Raw genomic sequence first — 10,090 nt, 5'->3', positions numbered from 1 at the left:
GGAGCGGATGGAAAGCATGACTGCATCTGGAGCCCCTGGGGGCAGTGGGGAAGAGGGAGTGGAAGGACAGTGGCTGAGGGGCTTCCTGTTGCAGCCTTCAGCTAGACTCAGGGTTGGGGTCATTGGAGGAGGAGGTGGCTTCCTGCCCCATTGTTCTAGACTGCAGTGTTTCTTGGGAATACTTACTGTATGTGGGTTTTCGGTAACCAAATTGGAAAGCTGTATTCGTTCCCATGATTCAGCAAACAATGAGTACCTACTATGTGCAGAGGCAACAGGACAGCCTGTCATCACTGGGAAAGAGGCCAGAAGAGCCATTTGGCCAGGGTCTCCAATTTAGGCTTTCAACATTATCTCTAAGTAAGGTTATACATTATGTTGGCTCCACTGGCTGATGGGATCAAAGACCCTCCTTGTATATCCTTAAACCTGTACTCTATTACCAGGCCACTGTGCCTGTGGAGCACTGTAAGTTCTTATATTTTAATAAATTTTATAATTATCTTGTGAGCAGCACAGTTGTCATAGTATTTTTGTATCAAAAACATTAATTTGTTAAACATTTTAAAGCCTGCTTGATGTGTGTAATCCTGTTTTGTCGTCTCTTCATTTTCAGACAGATGGGCACCTCAGAAAATCAAAGTGACTTGGGCTGCATAAAGGCTCATCACTGCACAAGGAGTTGGGGACATGGGGGACACACTGACTTGCAAACAGCCATTGCAGTCCAAGTGCTATAATAAGGGGTGTGCTCGTCTGTACCCAGGAGGGGGTGGATTCCTAGCTGGCGGGGAGCAGGGTGGGGAGGCTTCACAGAGGAGGTGACATCTGAGCTGGTAAGACTGTAGGAGTTTGGAGGTGGAGAAGGTGGGAGGGAAAGCATTCCAGTCTTCAAGAACAGCATGTGCGAAGGCACGGAGGCGTGAAAGGCCAGAGCATGTTCCAGGCTGGTCAGGATTGGTTTTGGCTAGAGGGAATAGTGTGGGGGTGGAGCAGCAGGGGGAGGAAGCAGAGCACGGAGAATCTCCTAGTCCCCTTGCCTGTCTGCCTGTTTGTCTCTGCCTTTGGCTGTGAGTTGCAATGCTAGTGATGAGGTAAAGATGGGGGGCGGCCTGGGGACTGGCCTGGGGTGAGGAGAGCAGATTGACTCTGCAGAGGAGGGGGAAATGGAGGTGATTGGGAAGCCCTTTATGACCTCATACATTTCAACTAGTTTTCTCCAAAAAGAATCAATATTTTCCAAATATATAGACAATTGCATTAAAAATGCAATACAAACTTATTTAGTATTATTTAGCCTACTTAAAGACGTCAAACAGACCCATACTCACTGAACCCTATTCTATACCAGCTACTGAGCTGGGAAATAGGACACCACCCCTCACAATGACTGCAGGGCTGCTGCATGGACTAAATGTGAGAATGGTATAGAGGAGGGCCTTGGCATACCATGGCCATCACTATTACGGGGGAGGGAAAACACATCACACATGTTCTGTGAGGTGAACATATTGCAAAGTGGCTCAAAGCATGACCTGGGCTCTGGGTTCAAATCCAGGTTCTTTCTCTAAAAACAAATTACTTGACTCACACCTGTAATCTTAGCACTTTGGGAGGCCAAGGTGGGCAGATCATGAAGTCGGGAGTTCGAGACAAGCCTGACCAACATGGTGAAACCTGTATCTACTAAAAATACAAAAATTAACTGGGCATGGTGGCGTGGGCCTGTAATCCCAGCTACTCAGGAGACTGAGGCAGGAGAATTGCTTGAACCCAGGAGGTGGAGGTTGCAGTGAGGCAAGGTTGTGCCACTGTACTCCAGCCTGGACGACAGAGTGAGACTCCGTATTCCGTCTCAAAAAAAAAAAAAAAAAAAATTACTCTCAGAACCTTGGTTTTCTCAGTCTGTAAAGACTAAAATAATACAAATTCATAGAAAGTAGAATAGTGCTTTCCAGGGCTTGAGGGGAGGAGGAAATGAGTTATTTAAGGAGTGTAAAGGTTCAGTTTGCAAGATGAAGAGTCCTAGAGACTGGTTGTACGACAATATGAATGTACTTAACCCTACTGAGCTATATACTTAAACATTATTAAGATGGACTGGGCGCGGTGGCACATGCCTGTAATCTGAGCACTTTGGGAGGCTGAGGCGGGTGGATCACGTGAAGCTGAGAGTTCCAGACCAGCCTGGCCAACATGTTGAAACCCCATCTCTACTAAAAATACAAAAGTTAGCTAGGCCCGGTGGTGTGCACCTGTAATCTCAGCTACTCAGAAGGCTGAGGCACGAGAATCACTTGAACCCAGGAGGCAGAGGTTGTAATGAGCCGAGATCATGCCACTGCTCTCCTGTCTGGGCGACACAGACGTCTCAAAGTAAATTTTTAAAAAACTGCTAAGATGGTTTATGTTATGTGTAGTTTACTACAATTTTTTAAAAAGAGTATAATAATAGTAACCTAGTTCATGAGGTCAGAGCGCTCACTGAGGCGATCAATGTAAAGTGCTACCCTGCACTCATAGTAACAACCATAGCTAATATTAGTAACAACTAATCAGTCACTGTGTGTGAGGCTTGATTCTGCTGCTCTGTTCGTATTAACTAAATGAATCCTCACAACAATCCTCTGAGCTAGGAGCTGTTATTACCACTAAAATTTACCGATGAAACCAGAAGCATGCAGAAATTGTATAATGTGCCCAAGATATTCAGCTAGTAAATGCTCGGTGATTAATAGCTATTACTCACACTGTCATACAAACATTTTAAAGGAATCATCATCATCATCATCATGATTGAATGCAATGTGTGCCATGAGAATTCCTCGATGCCAGGGGAGTTCTGAGGAACCATCTCGTGTTGCTAGGGGATTAGAGACCTCATAAGAAGATGTGCATCTGAGGTGAGCCTTGAAGAATGGATAAGATTTGGATCAGGCTGGGGAAAAGGAAGCAATATAGGCAGTCACACATGAGAAGGCCCATTGGGTATTCAAACACAGGGCAAATGTCTCCTTTCGCCTGGAGCATAAGGGACAACAGAGATGGATGATGAACCACCAAAGCCAAGCAGAGGGCAAGGGCCCATTGGCACAGTCGGACATAAAAGCCTCTAGGCACCCCCCTTCCCCCAAAAAGGCAGAGGGCAGACAGAGCTTTGAAAATCAAACCAAATAGTTGGATTTTGATAGCTGGTGGAACCTGCTGAGGACAGGGAATGACGCTCAGAGCCAGGCAGGGTAGATGCAGGGAAGATAGTGCTCTGAGTGGGGGATCAGTAGAAGACCTTTGCACCAGTCCTAGGAAAAAGAAAACCTCCATCTTGACTAACACAGTGAAACCATGTCTCTACTAAAAAAAAAAAAAAAAATACAAAAAAAAAATTAGCCAAGCGTGATGACGGGCAGCTGTAGTCCCAGCTACTCGGGAGGCTGAGGCAGGAGAATGGCGTGAACCCAGGAGGCGGAGCTTGCAGTGAGCGGAGACCGCACCGCTGCACTCCAGCCTGGGCGAGAGCAAGACTCCATCTCAAAAAAAAAAAAAGAAAACCTGAAAGGCCATAATGACAGTGATGGGAATGGAGATAAGGGTTGGTCAAGGGAGAGACTCTAGAATTGGGAAATAAGTGAAGAGGACAAGAGGAAAGGGTCATAGATGGTTTTAAGGAATGAATTAGCTGACAAATAGGAAAGACAGAAGAGGGGACCAAAGAAAGAAAAGATGCATGGGGTGCAGTGGCTCGGTGGCTCAGTGGCTCAGTGGCTCACACCTGTGATCTCAACACTTTGGGAGGCCTAGGCGGGAGGATCGCTTAAGGTCAGGAGTTGGAGACCAGGCTTGGTAACATAGGGAGACCCCCCCGCCGAGTGCCCATCTCTACAGATTTTTTTTTTTTTTTTGAGACAGTGTCTCACTCTGTTGCCCAGGCTGGAGTGCAGTGGCACTTCACTGCAACCTCCACCTCCCGGGTTCAAGCGATTCTTGTGCCTCGGCCTTCTGAGTAGCTGGGATTACAGGCATGCACCACTGTGTCTGAGTAATTTTTGTATTTTTTTTTTTTTTTTTTTTTTTTTGAGACGGAGTCTTGCTCTGTCGCCCAGGCTGGAGTGCAGTGGCTGGATCTCAGCTCACTGCAAGCTCCGCCTCCCGGGTTCATGCCATTCTCCTGCCTCAGCCTCCCGAGTAGCTGGGACTACAGGCGCCTGCCACCTTGCCTGGCTAGTTTTTTTTGTATTTTTTAGTAGAGACGGGGTTTCACCGTGTTAGCCAGGATGGTCTCGATCTCCTGACCTCGTGATCCACCCGTCTCGGCCTCCCAAAGTGCTGGGATTACAGGCTTGAGCCACCGCGCCCGGCCAATTTTTGTATTTTTAGTAGATGTTTAGTACACGTTGGCCAGGCTGTTCTCGAACTCCTGACCTCAGGTGATCTGCCCGCCTCAGCCTCCCAAAGTGCTGGGATTACAGGCATGAGCCACCGTGCCTGACAAAAGAAAAAAAAAATTAACCAGATGTGGTAGCATGTGCCTGTAGTCCCAGTTACTCAGGAAGCTGAGGTGGAAGGATCACTTAAGCCTAAGGAGTTCAAGACTGCAGTGAGCTATGATCACACCACTGCACTCTAGCCCAGGCAACAGAGTGAGACCCTGTCCCTCAAAAAACAAACAAACAAAATGGTGGAGTATGGTGGCTCACACCTGTAATCCCAGCACTTTGGGAGGCTGAGGTGGGAGGATCACTCAAGCACAGGAGTTTGAGACCAACCTGGAAAACACAGTGAGATCTCATCTCTACAAATAAAAAAAATTAGTCGGGGTGGTGGTGTACACCTGTGGTTTTAGCTACTTGGGAGGCAAAGGTGGTAGGATCACTTGATCCTAAAACATCAAGGCTTCGGTGAGCTGTGATTGCACCACTGCATTCCAGCCTGGGTGACGGGATGACACCCTATCTCAAAAAAATTATTTTTAAATTAAAAAACAGAGATGTGAGTTCAGTTTCAGATTAACTGTATTATAGTATTGAGAGGGTCAGTGGGGTGCTTGCAAAGAGGTATGCAAATAGGCATTTGGCAATGTAAGTCTTGAACTAAAGAAAAACCGGGGCTAATGAGAGATTTGGTAGTCTGGATGAAAATACTTAGAAAGACTTCTTATCCTGTACGTATTTTAGGTTCCTGGAACCTTTTGAAGACACCCAAATTGGCCATAGGATCTTGAACGATCTTCCATTCTTCCATTTTCAAGTTCTTTTTTTTTCTTGAGACGGAGTCTCGCTCTGCCGCCCAGACTGGAGTGCAGTGGCTGGATCTCAGCTCACTGCAAGCTCTGACTCCCGGGTTCACGCCATTCTCCTGCCTCAGCCTCCTGAGTAGCTGGGACTACAGGTGCCCGCCACCTCGCCGGCTAGTTTTTTGTATTTTTTAGTAGAGACGGGGTTTCACCATGTTAGCCAGGATGGTCTCGATCTCCTGACCTCGTGATCCGCCCGTCTCGGCCTCCCAAAGTGCTGGGATTACAGGCTTGAGCCACCGTGCCCGGCCTCTTTTTTTTTTTTTTTTTCATATTTTTTATTTTTTTTTTTTTTGAGGTAGAGTCTCACTCTTGTCACCCAGGTTGGAGTACAGTGGCAATCTCGGCTCATTGCAACCTCTGCCTCCTGGGTTCAAGTGATTCTCCTGCCTCAGCCTCCAGAGTAGCTGGGATTATGAGCGTGCACCACTATGCCCAGCTATTTTTTTTTTTTTTTTGTATTTTTAATAGGGATGGGGTTTCACCATGTTGCCCAGGCTGGTCTCAAACTCCTGACCTCAAGTGATCTGCCCATCTTGGCCTCCTAAAGTGCTGGGATTACAGGCATGAGCCACCGCACCCAGCCTATTTTCAAGTTCTTTTGGCCGTAACATTCTGGTGAGCTCTTTCATTCCAAGCATGTTGCCTGTTTCGCCTCATTTGACCTTGTCTTACTCCTTCCATATGATAACCACCTCCCCTCCCCTCCCCTCGGAAGCTCTCCTGGGTGGCAGAAGTGAATGCTAACTCGCTTGTAGTTCGCACCTTCTTCATCTTTGGTTATGAAGGAGATGGGGTTAAACCACGTGTTCCAGCCAACAGCGTGTGGAAAGACTCTGTGACAAGGAGGAACACAGCATGTGGTGAAGAACTGAGAGAAGGCCAGTGTGATTGCAGCACAAAGTGCGGGGGCGAGGCACAGGCCCGCCCTGCAGGGCCTTGTAGACCTTGCCAAGAGCAGTGGTGGGGTGAGGGGGTGAGGAACGTTTTAAATGGGAGTGTAGAGTGGGAGACTCTAAGGATCAGTTCTACAATGTGGAAAAGCCAGTTCTGGTCAGTTGTCATGGAGAGCATGAATTGGAGTGGATCCAGAGTGGACACGGGAAGGCCCGCAGGAAGGGTTTTGCCGCCTGCTGATGACAGTCTGTAGCCTATTCATACTCTTTTGTGTCCTTTTGTGAATGTGAATGTATACTGTATAGATGTGTGGACCTGAGCTGACTTGTTCTTTTGCTGTTTAATCTGACTCATCTCCTTTGTAAACAGTACGGTTATTGAGGGTGAAGATCAGTTTTCTTTTTTTTTTCTATGCTCTAAATCCCTATGCTACGACACAGGAAACACAATGGATATTTAGATTGTGACTACTGAAAATCGCCCCAAGGTGCTGTGTTTAAAAAACTCACCCAAGGTTGGCTGGGCGCGGTGGCTCACACCTGTAATCCCAGCACTTTGGGAGGCTGAGGCGGGCGGATCATGAGGTCAGGAGTTCGAGACCAGCCTGACCAACATGGTGAAACCCCATCTCTACTAAAAATAAAAAAAAAAAATTAGCCAGGCGTGGTGGCAGGCGCCTGTAATCTCAGCTGCCTGGGAGGCTGCGGCAGGAAAATTGCTTGAACCCGGGAGGTGGAGGTTGCAGTGAGCCGGGATAGCGCCCCTGCACTCCAGCCTCGGCGACAGTGCAAGACTCTGTCTCAAAAAAAAAAAAAAAAAAAAAAAAAAAACCTCACTCAAGTCCAGGCATGGTGGTTCACGCCTGTAATCCCAGCACTTTGGGAGGCCGAGGCGGGCGGATCCCCTGAGGTCAGGAGTTTGAGACCAGCCTGGCCAACATAGTGAAACCCCATCTCTATTAAAAGTACAAAAATTAGCCGGGTGTGGTGGTTCCAGTACTTGGGAGGCTGAGGCAGGAGAATCTCTTGAACCCAGGAGATGGAGGTTGCAGTGAGCCGAGATCGCGCCAGCCTGGGTGACAGAGCACTCCAGCCCAGGCATCAGAGCAAGACTCTGTCTCGAAACAAAACAAAACAAAACTCACCCAAAAGTAACCTTTATTGGACTTATTAAATTGACAGTGGTTGCTTTTGGTTCTGCTTTTGGTTTCTAGACATTTGCATGGAGGATTAGATAATACAGAGGAAAATCTGGACATCTAAGGCCTTCCTACTCAAAGTGTGGTCTGTGGACCAGCTGCATTGGGTTAGAGATGAAAAATCAGCCGGGTGCGGTGGCTCATGCCTGTAATCCAGCACTTTGAGAGGCTGAGGCAGGAGGATTGCTTGAGCCCAGGAGTTTGAGACCAGCCTCGACTACATAGGGAGACCCCATCTCTATAAAAAATAAAAAATTAGCCAGGTGTGGTGGTGCACACCTGTAGCCCCAGATACTCCAGAGGCTGAGGTGGAAGGATCGCCTGAGCCTAGGAGGTCAAGTCCGCAGTGAGCCATGACGGCGTTACTGCACTCCAGTCTGGAGTCTGGGCAACAGAGTGAGACCGTCTTAAAAAAAATAAAAAGAGAAAGGAAAGAAAAAAATGAACAATCTCAAGGCCCACCCCAGACCCATTGAATTGGAATCTGCATTTCAGTACGATCCCCAGTGAATTCTCACCTGTATTAAACTTTAAGAAACATCTGGGTTTCTAAGCAACATCCCCCTGCACGGCTGTGGATAATATCGGTCCCTCAGATGTATGTGGCATTTATCGCATCCCATCTGGTGTGGAAATCTGTGCCTATGGTTTCTTTCCCTGCCAGGCTGTGACTTCCTGGAAGGTAGGGGCTGAGTGCTGTGTATAACTCTGGATCTCTCTTTTTTTTTTTTTTTTTTTTTGAGACAGAGTCTCGCTCTGTCGCCCAGTGGCGCAATCTCAGCTCACTGTAAGCTCTGCCTCCTGGTTTACGCCATTCTCCTGCCTCAGCCTCCCAAGTAGCTGGGACTACAGGCGCCCACCACCACGCCCAGCTAGTTTTTTGCTATTTTTTTTTAGTAGAGACGGGGTTTCACCGTGTTAGCCAGGATGGTCTCGATCTCCTGACCTCGTGATCCACCCGTCTCGGTCTCCCAGAGTGCTGGGATTACAGGTTTGAGCCACCGTGCCCGGCCAGCTCTGGATGTCTTATAGCACAGTGACAGCAAGCAGAAGACCTGGGTCTCTGTCCTGGCTCTGCCATTTATGAGCTCTTTGTGTTGTATCATCTGTGAGAGGATTTTTGATCTTTCCAAGGAAGGGATTCATCCCAAATCTAACTGTTTAAAACTCAGAGACAGACCAGGTACAGTGGCTCACACCTGTAATCCCAGCACTTTGGGAGGCCAAGGTGGGTGGATCACCTGAGGTCAGGAGTTCGAGACCAGCCTGGCCAACATGGTGAAACCCCGTCTCTACTAAAAATACAAAAAAAAAAAAAAAAAAAAAGATTAGCCAGGTATGGTGGCAGGGGCCTGTAATCCCAGCTACTCAGGAGGCTGAGGCAGGAGAATCGCTTGAACCCAGGAGGTGGAGGGTGCAGTGAGCCAAGATCATGCCATTTCACTCCAACCTGGGCAACAAGAGTGAAACTCCGTCTCAAACAGAAACAGAAATGTCAAAGAAGGCCGGGTGTGGTGGCTCAAGCCTGTAATCCCAGCACTTTGGGAGGCCGAGACGGGCGGATCATGAGATCAGGATATCGAGACCATCCTGGCTAACCGGGTGAAACCCTGTCTCTACTAAAAAAAATACAAAAAAAAACTAGCCGGGTGAGGTGGCGGCGCCTGTAGTCCCAGCTACTAGGGAGGCTGAGGCAGGAGAATGGCGGGAACCCAGGAGGCGGAGCTTGCAGTGAGCCGAGATCCGGCCACTGCACTCCAGCGGGCAACAGAGCAAGACTCCGTCTCAAAAAAAAAAAAAAGTCAAAGATGAGGCCAGGCACAGTGGCTAAATCCCAGAACTTTGGGAGGCCAAAGTGGGTGGATCATTTGAGGTCAGGAATTCAAGACTAGCCTGGCCAACATGGTGAAACCCTGTCTGTAATAAAAATACAAAAACTAACCGGTGGTAATGGTGCGCGCCTGTAATCCCAGCTACTCAGGAGACTGAAGCAGGAGAATCACTTGAACCTGGGAGGCGGAGGTTGCGGTGAGCCAAGATTGTGCCACTGCACTTCAGCCTGGGTGACAGAGAGAGACCCTATCTCAAAAATAAATAAATAAATAAATAAATAGAAATAAATAAATAAAAGTCAAAGATGGTGGAAGACTCCTGTACCTAGTTTATTTCCCGGCTTCATCTACAGGAGAAGGCACTTATGGATGGAAGGAAGAAGACAGTAACCAATTCTAAAGTAAATGATGTCCAGGGTATATGAGGAACTTGGGTTATAGTTGCTCCAACAGCTTCCCCAAGGCTTTTCTAGAAGTTTCTAGCTTTGCCGAAAGTTCTTGTCAGCATCAAAAGCAAGCCAAGGCCAGGCATGGTGGCTCACACCTGTAATCCCACCACTTTGGGAGGCCGAGGAGGGTGGATCATTTGAGCCCAGGAATTCGAGACTAGCCTGGCCATCAGGGCAAAAAACCCATCTCTACTAAAAATATAAAAAATTAGCCAGGGTTGATGGCTCATGCCTATAGTCCCAGCTACTCAGGAGGCTGAGACAGGAGAATTGCTTGAACCTAGGAGGTGGAAATTGCAGTGAGCCGAGATCACACTACTGCATTCCAGCCTCTAAAAAAGAAAAACAAAAACAAAAAAGCGAGCCAATAATTATCATGGGAGAAGCATGGCAAAGTCTCTGTGCTCTGCAGATGTCTTCTGAA

This window comes from Piliocolobus tephrosceles, chromosome 1, assembly GCF_002776525.5.
Source record: "Piliocolobus tephrosceles isolate RC106 chromosome 1, ASM277652v3, whole genome shotgun sequence".
NCBI classification, from domain to species: domain Eukaryota; kingdom Metazoa; phylum Chordata; class Mammalia; order Primates; family Cercopithecidae; genus Piliocolobus; species Piliocolobus tephrosceles.
Note: the sequence above shows the minus strand (reverse complement) of the source record.